The sequence below is a fragment of the Myotis lucifugus genome, unplaced genomic scaffold (genome assembly GCF_000147115.1).
Source record: "Myotis lucifugus unplaced genomic scaffold, Myoluc2.0 scaffold_9, whole genome shotgun sequence".
Classification (NCBI taxonomy): Eukaryota; Metazoa; Chordata; class Mammalia; order Chiroptera; family Vespertilionidae; genus Myotis; species Myotis lucifugus.
Window position 1 is genome coordinate 7,136,552 of NW_005871057.1, and position 20,662 is coordinate 7,157,213.

The 20,662-nt window shown below is 36.2% G+C and overlaps 1 pseudogene; it reads left to right on the forward strand.

Annotated features, from left to right (window-relative positions):
- Positions 1-4,630: 4,630 nt before the first annotated feature.
- Positions 4,631-5,150, forward strand: LOC102436936 (annotated as a pseudogene).
- The last annotated feature ends 15,512 nt before the right edge of the window (positions 5,151-20,662 follow it).

Genomic DNA, 20,662 nt, shown 5'->3' on the forward strand with positions numbered 1-20,662 from the left:
GCACTATTCAAGAGCTAACACTAAGCATGGCTGCTTCTCAAAACTGAGCTTCAGTCAATCATTGCTTTAGCTCAAATTCCAGACAGGTTTTTATTGAAATGAGCAATACACAAGGGTGATAATGAAAGAGAGGAAAACAATGCATTTTGCAAGCCACAATATTCAATAGTAAAAGAGTTAGTACTGCCAGGATGTAAGAAATCCCAAGCGACCTAAACTCTGTTCATAGTTTAAGTTAGAGGATATGGACATATGGCAATCAAACTCCTGATCAAAATGTTTGGAAACACTTTAATGCCAAAAGTACTCTTTGGAGCATCATCTATTTAGACACTCATATGCCTCCAGAACATGCTGGCCAATAAAACATATTTCCATTTATGTTCTGCCAGCTCTTACTCATTAGCTAAAATATCTTATTTTGCAGCTTTTATAAAAAGGATTTGCAATACCATATTTCAAAGTCAAAATTTTTATAATTTGTCTTTAACCTGCAATGCTACCAAAGTACTACAACTTCATTTTTAAACATTAAAAATGTTTAAAAATCATTGTCCTTCACTAAATCCTTGATTACAGATGCTAATACATTTTAAAATATACCCATTGAGAAACTCTCTGGCATTGCTCACTCTCTGCTTATAGGCAATGATTTATTAACAAATAAATCATTTAGAAAGAAGTAATACAAGCATAGGAAACAAATGGATCAAAATTATCTACCTATAGGTAAATCACATAATGGACTTCAATGTGCTTGAAAAATGTAAATAAATTACTTACTTATACTAGTTTTTATCTCATTTTATATTTTTACTCATTTTTGAAGTGTTAATTAATAAAATAAATTCAAGCTCTTCAATTTTTTCTTTGTAAAGTAAATGTTTGACCCAATAGAAGTTAAGGCCCCTTTTAAAAATTCTAGGGTGTTACATACTTCCTAGCAGGATAGACCCATGCCTTGTATTCTCTACTTTATTACACATAAATGCATGCTTAGGAGTGAACATAAAACTGGGAACTGACAGGGATAATAAATGATTCCTTAAAATGCCAAAATACATTGAGCTTTTGTTACACTTTAGAAATAAGCATTATTAGAAGAAAGACACCATATAAGTTTTCTATTGCTGTGTAACAAGTTACCACAAACCTAGTGACTTAAAACAAGTTATTCCAAACACAGTGGATTAAAATAACAAATTTATTATTGTATTTTCCATACAACAGAAGTCCAGGCATGTTCTAACTGGGTTCTATTTTTAGGGTCTCATAAGGCTGAAATCAAGGTGTCAGTTTAGCTTCATTCTAATATGAAGCTCAGGGTTCATGTGCAAGTTCATTGGTTGTTGGCAGAACTTAGCTCCATGTAGGGCTGGGTCTCTGCTTTCTCTGGAGGTTAGACAGTTCTGAAGGTCCTGCCACATGGTCCTCTCCACAACAGGGTAGTTTGCTCCTCAAGAGGCATCAGGAGAAGCTCACCTTGGATCTCTGTCAATTAAGAGCTGAGCTGAGTAGGCCAGGCTACCCAGGGTCATCTCCCTATAGATTAACTCAAAGTGAACTGATTAGGGACTTTAGTTACATCTGTAAAAACTCTTCTGCTGTATAACCTAACAAAATCACCAGAGCAATTTCTCATTATATGGATAAGTCCTGTACAAAGTCAGGAAAAGGTGATTACACAAAGGGGCAAAAAACTTGAGCTATCTTAAAATTCTGCCTATCACAGATGCCAAAAATTATGTATGATGATATGATAAAACTTTGTCAGGTAGAAGTGAAAAAGATGTAAATATAAGACAATTTTAGGGAAAAAATAGAAAAATCTTTTGTGACTAAAAAACAAATTGATTTCCATGATTTTTTTTCATGTAAATACAGAATTTAGGAAGACAGTAAAGCTTAGTATTATTATAGCAATCTCATTTTCTTTTATGGAGACTGATGGCAAATCCTATAACTTGACAAAGATTGGTTACTTTGCATAACAATGACCAAAGAAATGAGGCTTCAGAAATCTAGAACCATCTTATCCTCTAACTCTGTTGTGTGTGTGTGTGTGTGTGTGTGTGTGTGTGTGTGTTAATGTTTAGCCATAAAGGTAAATAATTTTGAATTTGTGTTTAATTGGTGACCCCATAATATAACTCTTTCTGAGATTTTCACTTGGGCTCAGGATATAGAGGCTATATTATTCAACAAATATTTTCATTTGGAAACATGGCATTTAAATTACCTTAGCTGTCTCTGGGTTCCCAATGCAGTACTTATGGTCCATTCTCTTAATTATTTCTGGATACAGATAATATAGTATATCTGTGTCTAGATTCAGAAATAGATCATTCTTAGTTTACCAGTGTCATAGAGAAGAACAGTTATATAATCACTATGATTGAAATGAAAACGTTTTCTTGTCATTGAATAAGCTGAATAACATAATTTATTTTTAAGGTTTTTTAAAATACATTTTTATTGATTTTAGAAAGAAGGGGGAGAGAGAAATAGAAACATCAATGATGAGAGAGAATCATTGATCAGCTTCCTCATGCGTACCCCACACTGGGGATGGAGCCTGCAACCTGGGCATGTGCTGTGACTGGAAATGGAACCATGACCTCCTGGTTCATAGGTCAATGCTAAACCACTGAGCAACACTGGCAGGGCTGAATAACATATTTTATTTTTCCTTTAATAAGATTGTGCTTGGGAATCCTATGTAATAAAGAGCTAATATGCTAATTAGACCGAACAGCAGGACAACCATCTGGACCACTTTCCTGACAAAGCCAAGGCTGTGAGGGCTGGCCGTGGCTGTGAGGGCCGAGCCCCTTGCACGAATTTTATGCATCGGACCTCTAGTATCAGATAATTATTGTATCACAACATAAAGAGATATAGCTTCAATTGAATTAATTATTATCATTAGATTTATAAACTGATATATAATCTTTTAATTCCAATGCTTGTACATAATGCTTGTATACAATTATAAGCAGTTGAAAGGCTCATACGTAATAATGACATCAAGAAGAAAAGAAGCAGAAAAAATCAGGAGTTTAGAACAAAAATAAAACTTCAATCAGTTATTATCAAAATAGGTGGTCAAAGTAAAGTTAATATGAAAGATGGAAATTTCAGAGTTATATTTGCAATTCAAGGGGATAAAATAAGTGAAATGCTACATACCCTATAAGAGTTAACTCTCTACGTAAAATAAAAGTATGTTTGTAAGTGTCTGGAATTTTTTTAACAAAACATGCTATTTAACAACCAAAATTGGGTTCATGCTCTTTATGGAAAATGGAGTTTTACCATTTTTTTAATAAAGCAATGAAAAGATGCCTATTCTAGAATATGGGAATCATATCATAAGCATAAACTTTGATGAGTTATTCATATAGAGACCAAGAATGAAATATAATGGGCGTGTGGCTGGAACCAAGTTACATGGAAGAGTAAGATACTATCTGTAATAGTAAATTCATGCCAATTCAACTTATAAAATACAATTTTCTTCATTATATACATTTTACTGGCATGTGTAACATTAATATAATAACTGTGAAAACAAAAATGGTGGAACAACCATAAGCTACACATGGCACTGTGATTTTTATAGTTCTTTCACATGCAGTGACTTTTTGATATCAGGCTTAGAAATAAATACTAGTGTTATCACTCTAGAATGGGAGAAAAGGCATAATCAATTTCTGACAAAGACTTTAGGGTCCTTGTACTTTTTTTTCCTCTTCTATAAAACCAATCTGAATCCTCTTTATTCCAAGGCTTGCATTTTTATTATTGCATGTTTCACTTTCCATGTCACCTTTGAGGGGTTTATCTGACCAACCAAAGTAAATGAGTTTCCTTAGATTGACTATTTTCTGTAATCATAGACTTTACTTCTCCTTCAAAAGCCATGTTATGGAGTTGGAAATTGATTCTAAGTTTCTCAAGCGGCAGATGGAAATGGTCCTCAATTTGCAAATGAGGAAATAGAATCCCAGAGAATAAAGTGACACACTAGAAGTCAAAGCTAGAAAATAGCAAAATTCGGATTTAATTTCTGGTACACAGACTAAAACCTCTTGTTTTCTAATATGAAATGGTGTTTCAATAAATTCCTTAGATCACTTGTTTTCAATTGGGTGTGGTTTTGTTCCCCAGGGACCATTTGGCAAAGTCTGGAATCTCTTTTGGCTATTGCCACCAATGTGTGTGTGTGTGTGTGTGTGTGTGTGTGTGTGTGTGTGTGTGTGTGTGTGTGTGTGTTGGTTGTTGTTGTGAGGTTTTGTTTGTTTGTTTGTTTTTTGAGGGGGATCCTATTGGCATCCAGTGAAGACAGTACAAGGATGCTGTTAAACATCTTACAATGCATAGGACAGTCTCCCACAGCGAAATATTATCTAGCCCCAAATATCAATCATTGCATAGGACAGTCTCCCACAGCGAAATATTATCCAGCCCCAAATGTCAATCATCACCGTTAAGGAACTGAGCCTTAGAATTCTTAAAATAATAAAAGCAGCTTTTCTGCCCACTTCCCACGCCCCTTAGTACCACTCTGGCTGCACTGCACTCCATGCTCCTGCTAAGGAAGCACTGCTTTCTCCTTCCAGCTGGCATCATGATCCTCTACTGGGACCTCATCAGCCATGAGGAGATGTTCTCAGATATCTACAAGATCTGGGAGATCCCAGATGGGCTGTGCCTGCAGGTAGAGGAAAAGATGGTTAGTAGGACAGAGGGTAACATTGATGACTCGCTTATTGGTGGAAATGTCTCCGCTGAAGGCCTGGAGAGCGAAGGTACCGAAAGCACAGTCATCCCAGGTGTTGATATTGTCATGAACCATCATATGCAGGAAGCCAGCTTCACAAAAGAAGCTTACAAGAAGTACATCAAAGATGACATGAAATCATTCCAAGGGAAGCTTGAAGAACAGAGACCAGAAAGAGTAAAGCCTTTTATGACAGGGGCTGCAGAACAAATCAAGAACACCCTTGCCAATTTCAAAAACTACCAGTTCGTTGTTGGTGAAAACGTGACTCCAGATGGCGTGACTGCTCTGCTGGGCTACCCTGAGGATGGCTGACCCCGTATATGATTTTCTTTAAGGATGGTTTAGAAATGGAAAAATGTTAACAAATTTGGCAATTTGAATCATCACCTGTCATCATAACCAACTGCCTTTGCATCCACACACCCAGACTAGGGACAAATGGGACTGATGTTATCTTGAGCTATTCATTTATTTTAACCTTGATTTATTTGGAGTGAAGGCATTGTTTTTAAGAAAAATAACATGTCGTGTAGGTTGTTTAAAAATAAAATGCATTTAATCGAAAAAAAGAATAAAAGCAGTACTTATGTCATTATGTATTTTTGACATGCAAAGAGTGTACAAATAAAACTCAAATTCTCTCATTTTGTAACACTTTCCTAAAGGATTGTTCTAAGTCTCGCTAGTATCCTATGAGTAATATAATCTAAACTCACAAATGAGATCTTTATAGACAAGCACATGCTAATTTTAAGATTAATTTCTACTTTTGCCATACAGATGACTTGAAAATGAAATTGTCAGTCTTCATATCTGTGCAAGTATAAGTGAGAATTGTATTTTAAAAGCAATCATGTACTATAAACTATCATGGAAAAAGCACATACATTTTGAGCCCATGAAGTGGCCCAGAAACAATTTTTTTCTACCACTTATGACTGTGAATAAGTTACCAAGTCATATAAGAAATGGATGAGAAGTTTCACCAGAACAAACAGAAGGTTGGTATAGGGAATCTGTGCTTATGTGTGAAAACTGTAGTGGCTCATGTGCTACGAAATCTGCAGACTGTCTACAGGGCTAAGAGCAAATCTGCAGCCCTGCAAGCACCATCAGAACTCCCAAAGAGAGGTTCAAGACCACCAGGGTCAGAAGACTGGCATGAGTAGACACCTAGCATCGTTCACTAGCAAAGCATAATCCCCTTGCCTTTAGCAAAGAAAGACTGGTTTGAGCATTTGTCTTTGCACATTCTCTCTAATTAAAGGCTTGCTCTTGGACCATGCAAAAACAACCATCAGAGAGAAGAAGAAATTAGTATAAAAGTTTATTTAAGATAAGGGCAACCTAAAAAATATATTATGTTCAATACACACAAGAGATTCTTTTACTGGCTTAAGCCAAATTAATTTGCACATAGTCCACTGCTACCGAAAGAAAGCTAGTATTAATATTTCAATCTAGAAAAAATATAACTTCATGATATTCTTTTGTTTATGCAATTATTTATTTGTTGTCTATCTCTCTTAATGCTAGCTTAATGATAACTTTGATTAAAAGCATGGAGCTTGTTTATCTTCTAAGAGTACACTGGAACCCAACACATATCTATAGTAATAAAATGGTAATATGCTAATTAGACTGGACATCCTTCCGGACGTCCTTCTGGATGACCTTCTTAACAAAGCCAGGGCTGCAAGGGAAGCTCAGGTCCTGGGTGCCTGCCAGGGGCCAGAGGGAAGCCTAGGTCTCGGGTGCCAGAGGGAAGCTGGTGCCGGCAGCTGGGGGAAGGAAGGCCTACTCTTGCACAAATTTCGTGCATTGGGCCTCTAGTGTGTTTAATAAAATGAAGGTGAAATATGTGTGATTTTCTCACCAAAGTGCATGTATTGGGGTTATATGAAATCTGTATTACTCTGCTAGGGTTTCTTTAACAAAGCACAATAGACTGGGTGGTTTAAACAACAGAATTAATTTCCTTGCAGATCTAGAAGCTAGAAGTTCTAGATCAAGAGATCAGCAAGGCTGGTTTCTTCTGAAGCCTCTCCCCTTGGCTTGCAAGGCTGTTTTCTCCCTATATTTCCATATGGTCTTCCCTTCCTATGTGTGTCTGTGTCCTAATCTCGTCTCTTTATAAGACATGAGTCATATTAGATTTAGATTAAGTCCCACCATATTGACCTCATATTAACTTAACTGCCCCTTTAAAGGCTCTATTTCCAAATACAGTCCCATTATGAGGTACTGGCAATTGAGGCTTTAACATATGAATTAGGGGAACAAATTCATCTCATAGCAAAATCTATTGCAAAGAGATTGCATTATTTTTTATAATATGCAGCTATTATTCAAATGGCTGCTAAAGCATATATCACCTCAGTACCAAATGCAGGTATTCAAAGTTTTATAGAATAAACCTAGCAATGTACACAATACTAAGTGCTTTTGTTTATCAGTTTTATAATAAATAGTAACCATTATTTTCACAGGGCTCAAGACAATAAAGTTGCAAATTAATTAAGCTTAAAGAAAATAAGGTAAGGTTTAAGAATTGAACTTTTAAGACAGTGTGTTTAAGTTAACAATTATTTTATTTTTATTAATTTGAGTTATATTATACATATATGTGTGTATATATGTTACGTACACACATATGAGATTATAAAGCACAATGCCTAGAAGAAATAAAGAGCAATTTCTAAGTAAATGTATTGTGTGTCTCATAAAACATATTCAAACCAATGTATAAGAAGAAAGAGCTTTGTTTAGCCACTTAAATTATGCTTTCTACAGAATATAAAAAATATTTGGGAAAAATTATAAAAGACTGGTCACAATTTGATAATTTTTGATATTATAAAATCACAGACAGATATTAAACAACTTAGAGTATCTCCTTTTAAAATACAAATTGTATTATATCAACAAAACAACCATATCTTTACAGAAAAATCTCTGTCTAAGTGTCACAAAACCTGAAATTATACATGATGACACAATGTTTCATTTTTATTCTGGTAAATAGTTTTTAAAAATCTATTCCCCAAAGAGAGAAGAATTTGTCTTTATGATTGTTAATAGAAATGAAAAGTTAGAAAAATTATTTTACCTGAAAACACCTGACGATATGTTATATTTACAAAATAATTTACAAAATAATTTACAAAAATTATTAGGTAAAAATAATTTACCTAATAATTTACAAAATCCTATATAATAAAAGCCTAATATATGAATTGTCCCCTCGGGCAGTCGTTCAACTGGGAGTTTGACCAGGAGAACAGGAGTTTGACTGCTCGCTATGATGTGCACTGACCACCAGGAGGGGGTGCAGAATATGGCATGCTACGACTTCTCGCCAGCTACCGGGGGGTGGGGGTGATGGAGATGGAGGTGTGGTGAGAATGTGGGGTGTCCCCGAGCTCGCTCTCACTCCCCTGCTACCCTCCCCCAGGACACCAGGGCTTGCGCACCAGGGGAAGCCTCCATGCTCAGGTCCCGGGCGTCCACAAAGAGCCCGCCCCGCACCTTCACTGCCTCTTTCGGGTGAGCTGGGCTGCAGCCACCGGGACTGCAGGGGCTGGTTGGACTCCCCATGGGTTCTCACAGGAGCCAGTCTGCGAGGCCAGCCAGGAGAGAGTATGCTGTCCGCCTGGCTTCCTTTCAGTGCCACTGGGTGTCCCAGAGGCCCATGCTGTGCCCCAGCCCACGGCATCTGGCTGCGCTCACCACATCTCTGGGTGGGGACTTGGGAGCTGTGACTCAGGAGGAGGGGGTCGTGCAGGGGCCCAGGTGCTGCCCAGGGCTCAGAGGTCAGCTGGGACCTGCCCTTCCACACCAGACGCTCAAGCTTCGATCACTGGCCAGGCCTAGGGACTGCACCCATGCATGAATTTCATGCACCGGGCCTCTAGTTAGTATTAAAATTGTTCTCTATATGAAGCATTTGTAGTTATATTTCTCAGAACAAAGATGAAACAAAGCAATATGTTTTACATATTATTCACTAAAACACAGAATTTAATTATGAGTTAAATGGAAATAATGCACATATTTTATAGTTTATAAGAACTTTCAGTACCAGAAAGCTTTTACTGTAATACACTAATCCAAATCTTAGGAGCATCCTTCTAAAAGTCCTGAAGATTTTCAATTGAATTTGTCAGTTGTGACTTAGGTTTAGATTCCTTTATATTAGAGTTTTTAAAAGGTAATAATAATAATAATAATAATAATAATTGGGAGTTTTTATGGGCTAAATTATGATCCTCAAAATTCTTATATTTAAGTCCTAATTCCCAGTACTTCCAAATTTGACTGTATTTGAACATATGTCTGGGCCCTAAAATCCAATATGACTGCTGTCTGTAAGAAGAAAATAGATATATACATACAGAGAGTGAGGAGAGATAATGTGAGGATGCAGAAAAAGCAGCCATCTGCAAGCCAAGGACCTATGAACCGATACCATAAATGAAAATACATATAGTATATCCACCTTATCCATATATTTAAAGACCCCCTACTGGATTTCTGAAACCACAGGTGGTACCGAATCTATGTATTACTATAAATCTATATCTATGATTAATGTTTAATATATAAATTAGGCAGAATAAAAGAATAATAATAATAAATAAAAATAAGATAGAATAATTATAACAATATACTGTAATAGAATCTATGTTAATGTGGTCTCTCTCTCAAAATAGTTTGCACTGTACTTGCCTTTTTATTTAAAGGAAAAACTTTATATCTTCCCTTTGCCATATACAAATTGCCAACATCACTACTCTTTCCCTTTCAAATCAATATTAGGTAAAATAATAGTTACTTAAACACAAGCACTGTGATACCACGACAGTAGATTTCAAAATGAAGACTGCTACTTAAGTGACTAATGGGCAGGGAGTGTACAAGCGGAGAGAAACTGGACAAAGTGATGATTCACATACAGGGCGGGATGAAGCAGGATGTTGTGAGATTTTTATTATACTACTCAGAATGGTGTGTGATCTAAAACTTATGTATAGTTTATTTCTAGAAATCTTCATTAATATTTTCCCCCTGCAGTTGACAGTGAGTAACTGAAGCCACATGGAACTGAAATCGTGAAAACTGAAATCACAGATAAGGGGAGACTGCTATAAATTTCAATATATAACTAAAGGATGTGTGAAAATTTATAAACACGGTAAAAATAACACACAACGTTGTCCTGATATTAAATTATAATCACTCTTTCCCAAAGAGTGCTAAAATTTTTTCCAGATATTATCTCCATATCTTTGTCTTGTTCTCAATCAGATTTTCTTCTTTGTGATCTATGTTGACACCGTGCACAGATCCATGTCTACTTTATTTACATCCCATTCTAACATACATCAAAATTATTCTGTTAAAGAATACATACAACATAATTGCATTCATATCAAATTTCAGAAATTGCAAATTAATATATTAGTGACAGAAAACTAGTGATTGCTTATATCTAAGAAGGCAGTGAAGGGTAGGAAGAAAAATTATAGCAGGACTTCTAATCTGAACTGCAAACCATTCTGTTTCACTATCATATCATTAGTCCCAATTTCAGTATTTAAATGCAGCCTTATCCAACTGTTTGTCTGCCTGTAACTTATTCACATTTCTATAACATTTGAATATAAGCTCTTCTTTTTGCAATAGCACTAAAAATGCTTGGTACATCCACTTATTTACACACACACACACACACACACACACACACACACACACACGGGTTTTTCTAACTCTGGGTTAAGGCTCCCTAACTTCATATCATTTTCTTTCTCCATGCCCAGTTCTGCATTTCTTTGAATGCACTTTTGGGGAAATTGAGTCTTACAGTATTTGGTTTTATTTTGATAAGACAAAAGCTATTTGTAGGTTGAGAGAAAAACTGCCAATAGTTTGGCAAGTACTGGAAAAGTCATGTCATTGTGCAGAAGTCTGAATTTTTTGCTAATTTTTTGTACCTGTTGTTCAAAATCCTCTCCTAATGGAATTCATCGAATTTGTTAAAAGATGCTTTCATTGCTGTTGCGGAATTATTTATATATTAACTCTGGAAAGTGAAATTTGCTATTTCCATTTTGCATTTCTCTGTAAGGCCTCCTGAAAGATTGTAACTTGTGGTAGTTTATCTGGAAATTATAGAAACTAGAGAAATTGTGTTTTTCAAATAAACATAATTTTTCTTATATCAGTTTATAATAACTAACATCCTTAAAGAATGTTCTGGTGTCTATTTTAGTAATATGTGCTTAACATCATTAACATATATAGACAATGAAAAATTCAAAAGCCCAACCAGATGTCTTCAAATTATTTTTCACCAAATAGTCAGGATTGACATGAGAGCTATTCTATTCTTGAATAACAGAATTTTCTTTATCCATATGCTTTGGGCTTTCCGTTTTCTAAAGAGAAACATCATTTTTTATTGAACAGGGCTCCTAATTCTATACCTTGTACTATTACTTCAAAAATTTTGTAACTCTAATAAGAAATAGTTCATAAAAATTCCCCCAAATAACTGCATTAACTCCATTAAATTCTCAGTGTATAAGATGAACATTTCCACTATAGTCCTTTTAGAGGCGCATCATTATTTTATTCATTTCTAAGAAAAAGACTTAGAAACTCAGATTTTTTTTCATTCTAAATAAAATGCTTTTTTTACTATATGAATAATAAGCCTAGACAAGCCACCTTCTGGGTAGAGACCTTATTTCATTTCTGGTTTAAAATTCCATTTCTCATATTTTTTCACACTTTATAATGTAACTCCAAAGGCTGAGTTCTAAAGAAAAACAGGTTAAGAAGAAAATGGACCCTAAATTATTAACTATGCCTCACTTATAGTTCATAGACAATCTGGCCTATCAAGGATTAAAAAATTAAAAGATTAAAAAATAATTACATGTCATTCTAATCGTACATTTGTGAACTTTGTTTAAAAACATTGCAACAGTCTTTATGAGTAAAACTGCCATTATCATAATGCCATATAAATATGTATTTTATCAAAACCCAGAAACTAGTGATTTGTGATTTAAATTATTTTCCTTTGCCTCTCCTAGCCATAGAGTACTTCTCACCTGATCTGGTATTAGCACCATTTCCCCCTTTTTGGCTAAATAAAATCTAAGTCACAATATTTTAAAAGATTTTTTTTAAATGCCTTCCAAAGGGGAATAGTGGTCCTTTAGTGGTCAAATTTAGCAGAGACGCATTTCTCAGATAGTGAATCAAACTTTAAGGCACAGAGGAAATGGCTTTGTTGCCCTGAGAAGGTGAATCAAAGCACTCTTAAGCCAAGCATGTCAAACTCTCGCCCGCAGGCTGCATGTGGCCCACAACGAATATTTTTGCAGCCCAGCCAAGGTAACGGTATGTAAGAAACGTGTTAATAAAAATTCTGTAACTTAATTTTCACAATATCCTGTTATACATAATTATTAATACAATGTTTGCTAATGACTGATTACAATAATCGTGTTGCATTCATTTCCCTTATGCACCTTTCGCGCAGGCGCACCATTTCTCTCCCCTAATACTAGCAGCCATTATTTCAGCAGCCGATGGCCACATCATTAGTCTTGGACTGACTTGTTTGGTGTGCACAACAGGAAATATTTCGTTTTTGGAGAACAAGAAAAATAGTTTTATTTGCGTTATGCTTATTATTTTGTGCAGTTATTCAGTGTCTGGTAAGTTAATGTTCAAGAAAAATACTAACTTTTATTAAAATGTTCTATTTATTTTATGTTAAGAATACTCATTTATTTCAGCCCTTTGTATTCAGCATGTCTCTATCAAAATAAACCTACATTTCTATGAAAATTAAAGTTTTTGTTTTTTCGTGGCCCACATAAACGTAAACCTTGTTTATTTGGCCGTCTTAGCCTTTGAGTGTGATATGCTTGCTCTAAGCCTCAGTTTCTTCTTCTTCAAACTGAAAGTGGCACTCACTAGCTTACAAGCTGGTGTGATGAGGTGAGAAGACCTATTTAAGCACCCAATGGGACTTGGGGCATACTATTGTTGAACCTCGAATCTAATGCAGACACACAGATAACGAGGCCTTGGAAGCAGGGGAGATGAGCACAAGCCCAGTTACAGCTCACAAGTGCAAACACTTGACATTGGGAGAACAACAAAATACCATTAACAGAGCAGAGAGTTTGTGGGTGACAGAGGGACATGAGAGGAAGCAGAGGAACATGAGTAACAAAATAATGGAGACATAGACCGGAGTGTCATCCAAAAGGCACATTTTATCGAAGTATAGATGTTTTTCCCTTGAAAGTTTCTCTAAATATTGTTTTAAAATTTTATTGATAGTTTGAAATATATCATTATAAATCATTTATTTTTTTACTGGTTAGTGGAAGCAACAAAGAAATATTGAAATCTTCATAATAATGCTATACTCCAACAATACTACATTAGAAACCATCCATGTGGTTTGATTTAATGTCACTCTTTCTAGTTTAATTGTCAAGGTGTGTCATCTAAGCAATAAATTCAGCTTGAATGTGTATTAACCTGACATTCAGGCTTAGGCTGGAGCTTTAATAACTCAGGCAACAAGAAAAGACATTTAGTATAGAAAAGCGGGTAAATAGTAGTTATTACTACAAGAATGTTAGCTATAATGAAAACTGCAGCTGTTCAGGCAAAGGGGACTCATCATGGAAGCATGGTTTTATTAAATAATGTCTTTCAACAGATAAAGTCAGCAAAAATTCTCGGTAATTGTCAACATAGGAATGTAGATTTTTTACAGTTTAATATTTTAATAGCATATTAGAATATAGTATATACTACTTTGTAGAACTCAAAGCTAATAAAGGGTTTGAGATGCAAAGGTGAGTCAACTTCCTGATGTTAATCTATCAATAGCCTACTAAAATGCCATAGTACAGTGTATGTATATTATGAAAATTAGAAGAATATTGAGTAGCTAACATGAACATTAGCAAATCATAAATGGACAAAAAAATCATAAAGTAAAATAAAGTATCTCTGAGTAGAAAGAAAGGAAAATGCCTAACATATTTGCTATGCTTAAAATTTTGAATTTTAAATATCTCATCCCAATAAGTAGTTCTCTGCTTAGTAAGTTACCTGTGTCAATTATTTGTTTGGAACACATGGACAGCATATATATATATATATATATATATATATATATATGGCAATTTCCATATTGATTTTCTTACTTTTAGGATTATGTCTTCTATTGTAAAATAAATTACTATTTCTACATCTACATTTCTCTATAATATTGTAAGTCCCAAAATTCACAAATTATCTTACAGGTCATTGGTTTTCAATGCCTCCTGAGTGACATTGGCAATGTCTGGAGATATTTTTTCTTTTACATTGTATTTTTCTTTTTTTTTTCTTTTTTTTATTTTTCGCTAAAAGTATTACAAAGGGTATTACATAAGTGTCCTTTATTCCCCCCCACCCTTGACAGGCCCCTGCCTTCCCTTACCCCCCAGTGTCTTATGTCCATTAGTTATCGTTATATGGATGCATACAAGTCCTTCGGGTTGATCTCTTACTCCCCTCCCTCCTGTCCCCCAACCCTCCCTGGCCTTCCCACTGCAGTCCGACAATCGGTTTGAGGCAGCTCTGCCACTGTATTTATTATTGTTCGAAAGTTTATAATGGTCTTAATTATCCATGAAAGAGTGAGATCATGTGGTATTTTTCCTTCATTGACTGGCTTGTTTCACTTAGCATAATGCTCTCCAGTTCCATCCATGCTGTTGCAAATGGTAGGAGTTCCTTCTTTTTAACAGCAGCATAGTATTCCATCGTGTAGATGTACCACAGTTTTCTAATCCATTCATCTACTGATGGGCACTTAGGCTGTTTCCAGATCTTAGCTATGGTGAATTGTGCTGCTACGAACATCTGGTTACATATATCCTTTCTGATAGGTGTTTCTGGTTTCTTGGGATATATTCCTAGTAGTGGGATCACAGGGTCAAATGGGAGTTCCATTTCCAATTTTTTGAGGAACCTCCATACTGCCTTCCATAGTGGCTGCACCAGTCTGCATTCCCACCAGCAGTGCACAAGTGTTCCTTTTTCTCCACATCCTCTCCAGCACTTGTCGTTTGTTGATTTGTTGATGATGGCCATTCTGACAGGTGTGAGATGGTACCTCATTGTTGTTTTGATTTGCATCTCTCGGATGATTAGTGACTTTGAGCATGTTTTCATATGTCTCTTGGCTTTCTGAATGTCCTCTTTTGAAAGGTGTCTATTTAGATCCTTTGCCCATTTTTTGATTGGATTGTTTATCTTCTTTTTGTTAAGTTGTGTGAGTTCCCTATAAATTTTGGAGATTAAGCCCTTATCAGATATGACGTTGGCAAATATGTTTTCCCACGAGGTGGGTTTTCTTGTTGTTTTGTTGATGGTTTCTTTTGCTGTGCAGAAGCTTTTTATTTTGATGTAGTCCCATTTGTTCAGTTTCTCTTTAGTTTCAACTGCCTAGGAGCTGTATCAGTGAAGAAATTGTTTTGGCATATGTCTGAGATTTTGTTGCCTTTGTATTCTTCTAGAATTTTTATGGTTTCCTGTCGTACATTTAAGTCCTTTATCCATTTTGAGTTTATTCTTGTGTATGGTGTCAGTTGGTGGTCTAGTTTCATTTTCTTGCATATATCTGTCCAATTTTCCCAACACCATTTATTGAAGAGACTATCTTGGCTCCATTGTATGTTCATGCCTCCTTTGTCAAAAATTAATTGAGCATATTGGTTCGGGCTAATTTCTGGACTCTCTATTCTATTCCACTGATCTATATGTCTGTTCTTGTGCCAGTACCAGGCAGTTTTGAGAACAGTGGCTTTGTAATACAGCTTGATATCTGGCATTGAGATCCCACCTACTTTGTTCTTTCTCAGGATTGTTGCAGCTATTCGGGGTCTTTTTTTATTCCAGATGAATTTTTGGAGAGTTCGTTCTAGATCTTTGAAGAAGGCCATTGGTATTTTAATGGGAAGTGCGTTGAATTTATAGATTGCTTTGGGTAGTATGGACATTTTAATGATGTTGATTCTACCAATCCAAGAACATGGTATGTTCTTCCATCTGTTTATGTCTTCCTCTATCTCTTTTTTCAACGTCCTGTAGTTTTCTGAGTAGAGGTCTTTAACCTCTTTAGTTTATTCCTAGGTATCTTAATTTTTTTGGTGCGATGGTAAATGGGATTGTTTTACTAATCTCTCTTTCTGAAAGTTCACTATTGGTATATAGAAATGCCTCAGATTTCTTGGGGTTAATTTTGTATCCTGCTACATTGCCAAATTCATGTATTAAGTCTAGTAGTTTTTTGATGGAGTCTCTAGGGTTTTGTATGTATAATATCATGTCATCTGCAAATAAGGACAGTTTTACTTCCTCTTTTCCAATTTGGATGCCTTTTATTTCTTCTTCTTGCTTAATTGCAATGGCTAATACTTCCAGTACTATGTTGAACAGGAGTGGTGAGAGTGGGCATCCCTGTCTTGTTCCTGTTCTTAGGGGAAATGGTGTTAGTTTTTGTCCATTGAGTATGATGTTGGCTGTGGGCCTGTCATATATGGCTTTTATTATGTTGAGGTATGATCCTTCTATTCCCACCTTTCTGAGAGTTTTTATCAAAAATGGGTGTTGGATTTTGTCGAATGCTTTTTCTGCATCAATTGATATGACCATGTGGTTTTTTTCTTTCAATTTGTTTATGTGATGTATCACATTTATTGATTTACGGATGTTGTACCATCCTTGCATCTCTGGGATAAATCCTACCTGGTCTTGGTGTATGATCCTTCTGATGTACTGCTGGATCCGATTTGCTAAAATTTTCTTGAGGATTTTGGCATCTATGTTCATGAGGGATATTGGCCTGTAATTCTCTTTCATTGTGTTGTCTTTACCTGGTTTTGGTATTAGGGTGATGCTAGCTTCATAAAATGTGTTTGGAAGTGTTCCATCCTCTTGAACTTTTTGTAGTAATCTGAGGAGGATAGGTTTTAGTTCTTCCTTGAAAGTTTGGTAAAACTCCCCTGAGAAGCCGTCTGGTCCTGGGCTTTTGTTTGCTGGAAGCTTTTTGATGACTGCTTCAATTTCTTCCATAGTTATTGGCCTATTGAGATTTTTAGATTCTTCCTGATTGAGTTTTGGAATGTTGTATTTTTCTAGGAATTTGTCCATTTCCTCCAGGTTGTCTAGTTTGTTGGAGTAGAGTTGTCCATAGTATTGTTTAACAATCATTTGTATTTCTTTGGGGTCTGTTGTTATTTCGCCTCTATCATTTCTGATTTGGTTTATTTGGGACCTCTCTCTTTGCTTCTTGGTGAGCCTGGCTAGGGGTTTGTCAATCTTGTTTATCCTTTCAAAGAACCAGCTCTTGGTTTCATTGATTTTCTGTATTGTTTTTTTGGTCTCTATTTCATTGATTTCTGCTCTAATCTTTATTATCTCCTTCCTTCTGCTCACTCTGGGGTTTTCTTGTTGCTCTCTTTCTAATTCTTTGAGTTGTAGAGTTAGATGATTGACTACCATTTTTTCTTGTTTTTTGAGATAGGCCTGTAGAGCTATAAACTTTCCTCTCAGGACTGCTTTCATTGTGTCCCAGAGGTTTTGGATTGTTGTGTTTTCATTGTCATTAGTGTCCAGGATGTTTTTAATTTCTTCTTTGATGTCATTGGTAACCCAATCAATATTTAATAACATGCTATTCAGCTTCCAAGTGTTTGAGTATTTTGGGTTGTTTTTATTGTAGTTTATTTCTAACATTATGCCATCATGGTCTGCGAAGAAGCTTTTTATGATTTCAATCTTCTTGAATTTGTGGAGACTTTGCTTGTGACCCAATATGTGGTCTATTTTTGAATATGTCCCATGAGCACCTGAGAGGAATGTATATTCCGCAGCTGTGGGGTGAAGTGTTCTGAAGATGTCAATTAAGTCCATCTGATCTAGTGAGTCATTTAGGATTGCTGTTTCTTTGCTGAGTTTTTGTCTAGCGGATTTATCCAGTGATGTCAGTGGTGTATTAAAGTCCCCTACTATGATTGTATTGTTGCCGATCTCTCCCCTGATATCTTCCAGAAGTTTTCTTATGTATGTGGGTGCTCCTGCATTGGGTGCATATATGTTTACCAGGGTTATATCTTCTTGTTGTATTGATCCCTTTAGTATTATGAAGTGGCCTTCCTTATCTCTGGTTATGGCCTTCACTTTGAGATGTATTTTGTCAGATATAAGTATTGCTACCCCAGCTTTCTTTTCCTTTCCATTTGCGTGAAAGATATTTTTCCATCCCTTCACTTTCAGTCTGTGTGAGTCCCTTCTAATGAGGTGGGTCTCTTGTAGACAGCAGATGTATGGGTCATGTTTTTTTATCCATTCAGCCACTCGATGTCTTTTGGTTGGAGCATTTAGTCCATTTACATTTAAAGTTATTATTGAAAGGTACTTTTTTGTAGCCATTTCTTTTTTTGTGTGTGTGTGGCTGTTTTCTTTCTGAGCTTGATATTTCTTCTTTTTACACCAGTCCCTTTAGCATTTCTTGCATGGCTGGCTTGGTGGTGATAAACTCCCTTAGCCCTTTTTTGTCTGTGAAGCTTCTTATTTCCCCTTCAATTTTGAATGATAGCCTTGCTGGATAGAGTATTTTTGGACTCAGTCCTTTGCTTTGCATCACTTTGTAGATTTCCGTCCATTCTTTTCTGGCCTGATGTGTTTCTGTTGAGAAATCATTTGATAATCTAATGGGAGATCCCTTGTATGTTACTTTCCGCCTCTCTCTTGCAGCCTGTAAGATTCTCTCTTTATCCTGAACATTTGCCATGGTAATTATGATGTGTCTTGGTGTGGGTCTTTTCGGGTTCACCTTGTTTGGGACTCTCTGGGCTTGTGTGACTTTTTTCTTCCCCACCTCAGGGAAGTTTTCTGATATTATTTCTTCGAATAGGTTTTCTAATCCATGTTCATCTTTCTGTTGTTCTGGCACCCCTATTATTCGTATGTTGCTTCGTTTCATGTTGTCCCAAAGTTCCCTTAGGCTCTCCTCCTGCCTTTTAATTTTTTTCTCCATTTGCAGTACAGTTTGAGTGTGTTTTGCTTCCTTGTCTTCTAATTCACTGATTCGGTCCTCCGCTTCTCCCAGTCTACTGTTGATACTTTCAATGGTGTTTTTTATTGCAGCTATGTCGCTCTTCATTTCTTCTTGGGACTTACTTAAGTTGTTGATTTTTTCACCTGTTTCTTCTAGCTTCTTGCATAAGTAGTTGAGTTTTTCATCTGTTTCTTCTTGCTTCTTGAACATCCGGTGCATGTACTCTAGGAACCTTATTCTGAATTCTTTTTCCGTCATGTTGCATATCTCTGTCTCACTTAGCTGCTTTTCTGGCGAGTCCTCCTTTTCTTTCCTTTGGGGGTTTCTTTGTCTACCCATGTTTGATCTCACTGACATGACTAGTTGTTGAGTCGTTCAGTGGCTGGACCCTGGGTGGCAGTGGCTGCTCCCTGGGTGGCAGTGGCTCCTTGGGCTGTGGTTGCTCCTTGGGCGGTTGTGGTAGCAGCGGCTCCTCTGTTGATAGCAGGGCCTCTGGTGGGTGCTGTTCACAGCTGTGGTGGCTCTTCTGGCTGGTGGAGGGAGGCTTCACACACAGCAACTGTTCCCCAGGCAGAGCGTGTGGTGATCAGGAGGCCGCTGTTGCTTGAATCTGCTGCGTTGATTTAAAGGCACAAAATACAACACAACAAGGCACAACGTACCAGGCACTGAACACTATTGTATTTACGATATTACTAACCCCAAATAAAGGTGGCCACCCGAGCTAAGAGAGTTGGGAGATAAGGGGGAAAGAAGAGAAAAAGGTAGAAGAGAAAAAAGAAAGAAAGAAAAAAAGGAGGGCAAAAATGAAATTGGAAAAAGGGAGGGGAAAAAGAGGAGGAAAAAAAAAGAAAAAAGTAAGAGAGAAAAGAGAATGAAGTATAAAAGGGGAAGAGACTATTTATATGAGGAGAAAACTTCTATAGGTCCGCCACTAATACCAACAAATTACAGCAACAGATTCCTGGAGATGAATACAAACTACAAACAACCAATAATATCAAGCGACGCAAGGGGAAACAGAAGCACAGAAATGACCGGGGGGGGGGGGGAGGGAGGGGCAGGAAAATAAAAAGAATAAGCAGTCTAAGCTCACAAACAATCCTAAAAAAAAAAACCCCAATATACTCGTCAATCAAGCAAACAACAATAAAACAATGGAGAGAGAAAAGAAGAAGAAGAAGAGAAAAAAAGAAAAAAAATTGGATAGTGAAGGAAGATAAGGGAAAGGTGTATAAGGATTTAGAACAGGGGATTGGATGTAGGATATATAAGCAGGGTTAAATTTTGACAGGGGGTAAAAAGAGTAGGGAAAATCAAAAGCTGGAGTAGGGTAAGAGAAACAGGACAGCAAAAGGGAAAAAGTGGGGGAGATTGTTTAGCACAGAGGCAAATTGAGGTAGAGAAAAATGTTGCTAAAGGAACGATGAAAATAGAATGGAGAACATTAGTCCCATAATAAAATAAAGACAAAATAAAATGACACTTTAAAGAGTGGTAAAATGGTAGTGGTAATAATACTAGTTAAAAATAAAAATGTAGTAGCTGAAAGGACAAAATCAGGTGATGGAGAAAAAGAAAAAAGAAAAAAAGAAAAAAAACTGTTTTCTTAGTTAAAAGGAGAAAAAGTAATTTAAAAAAATAAAAATAAAAATGTGCAGTAATGCAGGTGCTTCAGATCTTCTACTCTTCTTATTGGCACGCCTGGAATTCAGGAGAATGTTGAA